The 10222-nt window shown below is 48.0% G+C and overlaps 1 pseudogene across 1 annotated transcript; it reads right to left on the bottom strand.

Annotated features, from left to right (window-relative positions):
• Positions 1-9429: 9429 nt before the first annotated feature.
• On the bottom strand, positions 9430-9939 carry LOC307106433 (translationally-controlled tumor protein-like; annotated as a pseudogene). Its single transcript has one exon. The product of its transcript is annotated as a translationally-controlled tumor protein-like (transcript).
• Between the last annotated feature and the right edge of the window lie 283 nt (positions 9940-10222).

The raw sequence follows: 10222 nt of genomic DNA, 5'->3' as shown, positions 1-10222 counted from the left end.
ATCAGTCAGATGAAGTCCAGTGAAAAGAAGAAACCATAAATTAAATTGCAGAAATGCAGGATGGTGCAAGACTGAGCATGGAACACAAGACCTGGGAATCAGAGCTAAATGTGTCAACCAGGCCCTGTTACTGTTCTTTTAAGTTGCATGTAAATTTGGGGTGCACGAAATAAGTTAAGTGGCATGAAGGAACCAGCAGGAAGAGTAACCCAAGTAAGTAAAACAGGTGATTCTCAAAGGGAGTGTAGGTGTGGGTGGTGGTGGAAGGATTTCATTTTTTGAAAAATCTACTTTAAAAAACTACTTCCTAGCCCCCACCCCTGGAGAATCTGCCTACCATCTCCCCACATGCATTAATATGCAGCCAGGATCCAAAATGGGAAGAAAAAGGTGAAAATATTTGGTTGTTTCACTTGGAAAAATATATGAAGTCATTTAACTGTCTTCCCGGGTATATGAAAGTTTATTTTGAGATGGATGTGGTGCATTTCTCTCTCCCCAGGATCAAACAGAGGGAAGGCTCCAGTTTCAGCCAGGGAAATGCGGGGAATCCTGGGGGTCTCCGTCCCGTCACTAACCCCTGGGCAAGTCAGTTAACCTCCCTGAGCCCGTTTCTTCGTCTGTGAAGCCAGGAAGCTGGGCTTTGTGACGTGGCCAGGCTCTGGGAGCCTGTGGCTGTGTTTGGGGGTTCCTCATCTGGGCCAGGACCATCCACAGTCAGGGCTTTTCCCCGTGTGCCGTGAAGTTACCCACAAAGCCACGTAAGGCTCTTCCCAGTTCCTGACAGCCAGTCAGTCGAGGCTCACCACCTGTGCCCCACGTGTGCCCAGAAGGCTGGGCACGCAGAACCCCGAGTGTGCCCTTACGGGCCACTTGCCCATCGCGTTTCTTCCCTTCCACATTTCCACTCGGTCCCCTTTCCCTCTCCCTGCCTCCTCCTTGTGATTGTAAAATAGCACTTTAAACCCTAGAGCCAGGCTCTTCAATTAAGGTGCAGACAAAGTGGTTTGACTCCACTTGATTAAAAACCCTGAATGGGAGAGAACACAAACCTCAAAACATTTGCCTTTCAAAGCCAGGGGTTGGGGGGGGAGGGCGGAGAGAAACTGTTCTGGGCTCTCGAATCTGCCAGATGTCAGTTTAAAGGGGCCTACAGAATTCCTGAGCCTTTGTTTACCAAATCCTCCCGCCTGTGGTCAGAGCCTCCCTGGAACGGGGGCCTGTGGCTACCTGGCTGGAAAGGCCACTGAGAGGCCATCCCGGGGTGGGAAGGGGAGCTGGCGGGGGAGCAGTGCTTGAATTTTATTTTTTCCTCTTAATTATCTAGGGCGGCCCTAGGAGAAATCTGTCCGCTTTGCATTGGGGAATTAACTCTTAATCTCCGCAAATGAGGGCAATCAACCCATTTACTAAATAAACACAGATCACTGCAGACCGGCTGCCCTCTTTTGTGATTGAATTTGGGAACGGCCTCACCTGAGGGAGGAGCCGAGGCGTGGCTGGGCCGGCTACCTGGCGGGGTCCCTGGAGGGAGGTGGTGGATTGAAGAGGCGGTTAGGAGAGGGTGGAGGGAGCTGGGTTGAGGCTAGAGAGGGCTTAGAGATTTCCTTTTCATTAGTAAACCGGAGTTCTCCCCCCTCACCCGCCCCCTCCCAGCTCAGGTCTAACCTTCTGAAGGTATTTGGGGCCTTCTGCTGTTTGGTGTTAATTTTGGCTTTGGAAGTGTGAGCCGGTTAAAGCAACTTTTATGAGAATGCTGGCTATCAGAAGTCTCTGGGATGGGGACAGAGAAGCCCTTTATTTCTTAGCGAACTCATTAATATGTGGAGGAATCTCTCCTGCTTTTCCCCCTCCTCAGTCACCAGTCACTTTGTTTTTAAGCAGTCACAGAAGTTTATTCAAGTCCTGGGTAGTTACACGGCAGTGGCATGGAGTGCTAAGTGCATAGAGGGTGCTCAATAAATGACTGACTGAATGAATAAGGTACGTCTTAAGTTGAAAAGGATGAAATAAAACCATGTGGGGTTTATTTATTTAAAAAATGTATTTACAGATTACCCTGTGCCAGGCACTGCACGAGGTGCTGGGGATACATGTGTCCCTGCCATCAAGGAACTTGCGCTCGATGAACACATGAATGTGCTTTTCTGTGGTAATCTTGGGTTTGTCTCCAAATCGTCATGGGAGTTTGGCACTGTGCTGGGAGCCAGCCCATCCTGTGATTTAAAGAAGCGGGGCTGCGTTGGAGAATGATTTGGGGATTTATTTTTTTAGACATCAGAGGTCAGCAATTCTTTACCTTCAGTTTACAGGAGAAAGCCAAAGTCCAGGATGGTGGATTGAATGATCCCACGGTTCACAGAAAGATCTGGAACTGGAATCCACATTTTTGGGTTCCTGGTCCTGTGCTTTGTCTAAGAGCTTTGCACATAAATGGCCCAACTTTCCCTCCCTCCCTCCCTCCCTCCCTCCCTCCCTCCCTCCCTCCCTCCCTCCCTCCCTCCCTTCCTTCCTTCCTTCCTTCCTTCCTTCCTTCCTTCCTTCCTTCCTTCCTTCCTTCCTCTCTTCCTTCTTTTCTATCATCTATCTATCTATCTATCTATCTATCTATCTATCTATCTATCTCTACCTATCTATCATCTATCTGTCTATCATCTATCTATCTATCTATCTATCTATCTATCTATCTATCTATCTATCTATCATCTACCTACCTACCTATCTATCTATCTTTCTCTGCTTCCTGCTCACCTCAGGCTAGAAATGGCTTGTGTGAGCCCACATGAGAGGTCAGTGTGACTGGCTAAGCAGGGGCTCCAGGTTGGCTTGTGCTTGGGGATCCCCCGAATGCTGGTGAGCGTGGCTGTTCTTCTCCTAGGCCACAGCCTGAACTGACCCTCACAGCTGCGCTTTGTCTGGAAGGACAGGGAAGGGGGTTGGGAGGCCAGCTGGACCCCAGAGGCAGGGGGAGGGACTTGGGCTGCTCCTGCTGGCCGTTTGAGCTGGGACAGGGCTGCTGGCCTATTCCTGTGGCCTCCAGCAGACTTGTGAAGAGCTGCTACCAAAATGGAGGAGTTTTGAAAACAGCCAGAAGGCGGGTGGGGGGGTGGGGAGGGGGGTTGGAGGAAACATTTAAAGAAGAGATAAACAAAAGAGGCGACAGACTTCTCACTCTACCAAAAGGGGCTTTGGTTTACCCGTGAAACTTCACTCCTCCTCTTCCCCTAGCCTGACATTTATAAAGCTGGCTCACGGCTCCCAGAGAGGACCCATTATTTTTAGGCCGTAGTTCTGACGCCCAGATTAGTCTTGCTGTGACTTAGCACTCAGGGTTGCTGATATCCTGACCCCAATTATAGTTGAACAGTTAAGAGAAAGCCAAGGATGGACTACAATGTCTGGGATTAGTCATGTCATTGCTATTTGTATCAGCAGCTAACATTTATTGAGTGCTCACTATAGCCAGGCATTGTGCTAAGACCTTAACCCCCACTCTTTGAGTCTTTAGCTTCATAACAGCCATTTGAAGTAGCCACTGTCTGTTTAACCCATTTTATAGATGGAAAACCAAGGTAGTATAGAGAGATCCAAAATCACACAGATAGTGAGTAAAGAACAGAACTTTGAAACTAGTTCTCCTTTTGAAGAAGAAAAAAAAAAACTTGTGGTCCTGGCCGAGTGGCTCAGTTGGTTGGAGCATGTCCCATACACCATGTACACCCGTCAGGGCACATACCTAGGTTGTGGGTTCGATCCCCGCTCAGGGCGCATACTAGAGGCAACCGGTTGATGTTTCTCTCTCACATTGATGTTTCTCTCTCTCTCTTTCTTCCTGTCTCTCTAAAATAAAAACATATCCTCAGTTGAGGGTTAAAAAAAAGAGAAGAAAAAAACTGTGGTAAGGAAAGAAGTTGAGTCTGCTCCTTCAACTATGAGGCACCTAAGTATGTCTGGCCTGGAGAAAGCCCCCGGAGAGCAGACAGGGTGAGCCCATGTTGCCTGTGGAAGCCTCCACGTGGACACCTTTCCATCCACCTTCTCTGTAGCCAGCTGTCCCAGAGGACATCACAGACCAGGGCCTGCATGGGATGCTGGGCTACTGTGAACAGGAGGCTGGGCCTCTCCTAGTAGCCATCTCACGTTTCTCACTCTGCTAGGGAGAATGAACTATTTTGCATTGGTTTGTAGTATAAGTGAAATGGGCAGGGCAAGAATGGTGGAACAGTCCAAGGCTTTCCATGAACTATTTTGAAAGCTCTTATTTTTGGTACAGCAGGAACTGCCCTTTCTTTGGAGATGCAGTTTGAGAGCAATAGTTGAGAATGTAGGTTCTGTGGGTTTGAATCCTTGCTCAGTCGCTTGTTAGTTATATGGCCTTGGATAAGCTATTTACTTTCTCTGTGCCTCAGTTTCCTCATCTGTAAAATGGTGATCCTACGAGTACCTGCCTCATAGGACTGTGAAGATCAAATGAGAAAGTGCAGTGACCTTAGTACCTGGCATGTGGTAAATGCTCAACAAAGTATAATTATTATGGTTCTTTAATGGTTTGAAGAGACAAGTTAGTCTAGACAGATGGGGGCTAAACTTTCTGGTTTCCCAGAAGGCTGCCAATGTCCTCTATGCTCAGTTAAGAATCAAAATACTCACAGAAATGGCAGGGCCAGGGGAACGCCATGTTCCCATCTAAACGTTTCCAATGAATTAACACGCCGAAGAGATGGATATCTGAAAGTTGCTACAGAACACAGGAGCTACCGAAGAGAGAGCTTTCTTTTCCAAATCTGGATGCCCTACAACCCACAGAAAAGATATTTGGGGCAGCCATGTTTATTTCTCCCCGTATCCTTTTTAGGCGTAGGGCTTTCAGAAGAGGAATGGTGCTAAGTACAAATGAAACAGAAAGTGTTATTTTTCATTCTCGGGCCATATGCACACAGAGTTTGTCAACGTGGAAAAGCTGAACTTCCAATGGAAAACAGGGAGACAAGCGAAGGGGTGCCTATCCCACTGTTATTGCCCTGCCCATTTCCTTTGTAATAGAAACCAATCCGAAATGCCCTCCTGAGCATTGTGCATTCAGAGAGCCATGGACCCTGCCCAGCTCCACAGGGGAAGGGTCAGAAGTAGTTATTTGCTACATGGCAAGTCCCCAACAGGCAGCATCTGCACTTTGGCCATATTGATATTTCCCAAGAGGCTTTGCAGTAGGTGAGGGCTTAATCAATGTTTGTTGAATAAGTGAGTTGTTGTTTTCCACCTTTCTTAACCCTGTGCAGTTCAGTTTGTTGGTTTAAAATAATTTTTCTCATCACAATTTCTGAAAGCCTAAGCACTAACATTTGTGTTTATGTATGTATGTAAAATAACAATTAATTACAAAATGCTGTTTTATGTTGTAGCTGGTGGCCTCTCTTTTATGACTTCTATAAACCAGTAAGAGCTTAGCACATCCAAAGGCTTACAACACGATCTCACTGTTAAAAACGGCCGATGGTTTTGACAAACATCACAAACAAGCAAGCAAAAAACCCAACCCTCACAATTGCCAAGAAAATCTAATGCGTTTTCATCTGGATTTCTAAGAGAGGCGGAATAACTTGCCTAAGATCATGGAGCTAGTAAGTGTTAGGGCTGGGGTTTGAACCTCGGGAGTCAGACTCAGGAACTGGAGGCCTTGCCTGATCACACTGACAAACCCACGGGCCATTGGGCAGCTCTGGCTGGAGAGAGATCGCACCTCCACCGCAAGTCCTGGGAGAGAGGGGTCTCTTTCAAGGGTTCCCATTCCACTTTTCAGGCAGATTTAATTGTTAGAAAGTCCTTCATGATATTGAACTGAAGTCTGCCTCTCCAAGGCTTCCATTGATCTTCATAGTCCAAATTTAATCTCTCTTCCACACCAAGGCCCTCAGAGAAGTATGTGCCACCCTCCCCCCACGCCTCTTCCTCCTGCAGACTGTCTGTGGGAACACTGGAAAGAGACCCTCTCAAGACACCTGGCCCCCAAAGCAGCCAAGGCTGAGGGGAGGTTGGGCGAAGCTTCTGCAGGAGGCGGAAGGTTAAATCAGGTTCTGTAAATAGCTCTGAGGCGATGTGTAGACTGGTGGGCCAGGAATGCCCTAGGAAGCAGCTAGGGAAGGCTCACTCTCCCCGAATTACACCCTTCTCCGTAACACAGACGTGGCCATAAGCTGTAATTGGTCCTGCACGAGCTGAGTGCGGTGGGCTAGCAAGGACTCGAGTCCTGCGATTTGTAGCTGAGCCTTGATTCCAACCTAGCTGAGGTTCAGTGGGAAAGGGAACCAGAAGCACAAACTTAGTGAGGATGAGACCAAAAAGGCGTCATAATGGGGAGGGGCCTGAGTGGGGATGCAAAGTAGATTCTGCAGCTGGAGTGTGGCTATTCATGCCTCATAGGTCTGAGGGCAGCAAACCCTGCTAAGTGCCAGAAGATACCTGAATACCTTGGCAAGAGAGCCAGAGATGCTGATTTAAAAAAAAAAAAAAGTCCCCTTAGGGGTGGGGGGACAATGGGTGATAAGGACACATTTGTAATACTTTAATCAATAATAATAAAAAAAAAGTCCTCTCGCCCTGGCTGGTTTGGCTCAGTGGATAGAGCGTCGGCCTGCGGACTGAAAGGTCCCAGATTCGATTCTGGTCAAGCGCACGTGCCCGGTTTGTGGGCTGGATCCTCAGTGGGGGGTGTGTAGGAGGCAGCTGATCAATGATTCTCTCTCATCATTGATGTTTCTATCTCCCTCTCCCTTCGTCTTTGAAATCAATAAAAGTATATTTTTAAAAAATGTCCTCTCCACTCATTGCATTGTAGAAATAAAAATGCATGAGTTTGTTTCAGGGTGGGTATAGCAGTGAAGCAGCCGGGAAAGCCCAGACAAGAGGAAAGAGTGAGAAGCACATTCCGCACTCATTTTGAGGGGCTCTCCCACCCTCACCTTTGGCTAGACTATGACACCTGATGAATGGATTGCTTATCCTTGTGCAACCACGTGGCTGAATATCTCAAAATGGTCAGCAAAGATGAGATAGCCACAGAGCTTGGTGGAATCCAAATCCCGATCAGACCAGAGGTCCTTTGTAGAGGCAGCAAAGAGGGCCAACAAGAATGCATGTGTTCACTCACCCATCCAAGCTAGGGGTGCCAGGCCCCAGGCATGGCCCTACCCAAGCATGTCAAACTCGCTTTGACATGCTTGCCTTACACATACAGACCAGCACAGTCCCAGCACCATGCCTTGTACCCTTTCTGGGCACCCACCCGGTGCCAGGCTCTGTGCTAGCCTGAACTGGTATGCAGGCTCTGACTGCCCTACCCTGTTTTTAGGGTGTTTAGGGAGGAGGTGTGGAGAGGGAATAGTGCTGTTGGAATAGTGATGGCTCTGGGCTCAGGAAGGCTGGACGTTGGCCCGCCCACCCTGGCTGTCTTCTTAGAGATGTGAGGTCTGCAGGCACGGAGGGCTCCTCAAAGGAGGAGTACTCACAGGCCCCTAGGTCCCCACCCCCGGCCAGCTTTTCCATCTGCCTTACTCTTGGAGACAAATTCCCCTTTGTCTACATTTGGATGTTGTTCTCCCTAAAGAAGCGGTCGAAGTCTAGCAACGCCAGCTTCCCTCGGCCTCTGCAGCCAAGCCTTTGAGCAGACAGGCACTCCTGTCCTCAGTCTCTCAGCGTCTCCCCGTGATTAACATCACAGGACACCAGGCCCATCGAGATAAGGATCCTAGGATCCTCCGGCCACAATGGCTTCCCTTTCTTCCCCAGCCCTTCCTCCTGGCTCTGGCAAGGCGCTCACTCCAGCGGGGAGACGTCCCAAGCGTGGGGCTGAGGTGTGCCCCTCGCAGGCAGCTCCCTCCCCGCAAGGCTGTGCGGGGCTCCAGGGACAGAGATGCCTTTCCCTTTAATAAGCTTCTCACACTACATTAAAGATAAAAGCAGAAGGGAAATATTTATATTCTGACAAAGCAGCTCTTCCCTTCAGGCTCTTGTTTTATTTATGAACTTGCTCTGTCCCTCTCTCTGTCTTTCTCTCTCTTTCAGGGGCCTAGGTCTTTCCTGGCCTTCTCCCCTTTAGTCCTTAAGGTCGCGGGTGAGTGACAGCGACAGGGGGACTTGGGAATCCTTGTCAGGAGAGGAGAGTTATATGTGGGCGCCATTCCCAGGTGACACCGGCAGCTGCTCCCCTGCCCCCGCGGGAGCTGCTCCCCATCACCCCCCGTTTTACCGTTTACCCAGCACTTGGGCGGCAGAAGGCGTCACCCTGTCACCGTCACCGGTTACCTTATCTCATTTCCAATGCAGCCGGGTCAGTCCAGCAAATTGTTCAGGACGCAGTGACCTGGAGGCGTGACTGCATATGCCCGGGACACCTTCCACCTTTGTTTACTACACATTTTCTTCTCTCACAGAGTTGATCCCTTAAGAATGCTGATTTCCTCCAGCTAATCTGCCCAAAGCCAATAAAACACAGGTATGCTGTTTTGAATTTCCATCCACCCCTTTGCGATGATTATCATTACAGTTTCAGACCTCTTATTGTTCCAAAGTCCGTGCTAGTTTGTCAGGAGTTGGTCCTCTGAACACCCCCTCTCACCTCCCCCCCCCCCCGCCCCCGCCCACTCCAAGGAGTCTCCTAGATTCCTAGATTAGTGGTTGGGAGAGGAGGGGTTGTTGGGGGCAGGAGGTGTTTTGGGTTCCGCTCAGTAGGCCTATGTAATACCTGGGAGTATTCATTCTGTTTTGCAAGTTGAATCTCTTTTATAGTTTGGTGCTGCCTTTTTTTAATGAACATAATCATCAATTAAAAATTCAAAGTGCAAGGAGAGCAACAAGTGACCGACCTGCCCACTTGCCGAGAAGCACTAGGGGTGATGGTTAGGAGCACGGAGTCTGCAGCCCTGGGTTTGACTCTCAGCTCCCCCAGTTCCTGTCGGTCACCAAGGACTGTCCCCACCCCTTTTCCTCGCCTGTAAAGGGGGGGTGACCATAGTGTCTACCCCTCAGGAATCTTATGAGGATTAAATATGTAGATGCACGGAAAGCACTTAATATAGTGCTTGACACATGGTAGTTCATAACAAGACGTAGATTGTGAGGTCCTTAAGGGAAGGGATTGTATGTTATTCCTCATTGTATAGCTACTGCATAGTGGATGATCAATACATGTATGATGACTTTATTGTATCAGTTAAGTTGTATTTCTTTTTTTTTTTTTGAGTTTAAATGCCTTTTTTTTTTTTTTAGATGACATGTTTTTTCTTAAAAACAATGCCTCCACTCCAAATCAATCAAGGCCAAATAAATGAGAGCTCAAGATAACATCAGTCCCATTTGTCCTAGTCTTGGTGTGTGGATGACGAGCAGCAGCCAGTTATGATGACAGGCGATAGGCCCAAACTGCCAGATGTGTTAACATTTTTCCATTTCCAAACCATCCTTAGAGAAAATCAATATGGGCCCACACCATCCTCACGGTGGTCCAGCAGAGCAACGATGCCATCTGGATTCATGTTCTCACCAACAGAGAACTGGTAGTTAGCAAGGATGTGCTTGATTTGTTCTGCAGCCCCTGGCATAAAAGGCTTTAACTCTTTCTGATCTCTGTTCTTCACGTTTCCTTTTGATTGAGTTCGTGTCATCTTTGATGCACTTCTTCTAGGCTTCTTCTGTGAAGCTGGTTTCCTGCAGACGATGGTTCATGACAGTATCAACACCAGTGATGACTGTGCTTTCGGTACCTCCGCCTTCCAAGCCTTCAGTGGAGGCATTTCCACCAACAAGTGATTCATCAATGTTACCCTCTGTCTTACTGACCATCTTCCCCTCTACCTCCAGGCACAGCCGGTCTACCATCTTCCGGATCTTATAGATATTGGAGAACATCTCATCATGGTTGATGAGGTCCCGGTAGATGATCATGATAGAGGCTAAAAGGAGACGGCAGTGCTGCCTTAGCAGGTGCATGGACTCAGTTTGTATTTCATTGAAAATAGCAGAAACTGGGCTAAAACCAGGGGTCAACAGACTACAGCCTGTAGGTCAAATTCAGCCTGCTGCATGTTTTTGTACAGTCCATGAACTAAGAATGGTTTTTACATTTTAAAAGTTGGAAGAAAAAAAAATAAAAGAGTATTTTGAGAAACTTGAAAATGATATATAATTCAAATTTCAATGTCTATAAATAAAGTTTTATTGGAACACA

Source organism: Cnephaeus nilssonii (assembly GCF_951640355.1).
Source record: "Cnephaeus nilssonii genome assembly, chromosome: 10".
Classification (NCBI taxonomy): domain Eukaryota; kingdom Metazoa; phylum Chordata; class Mammalia; order Chiroptera; family Vespertilionidae; genus Cnephaeus; species Cnephaeus nilssonii.
This window is presented reverse-complemented; position numbering and strand designations above follow the sequence as displayed.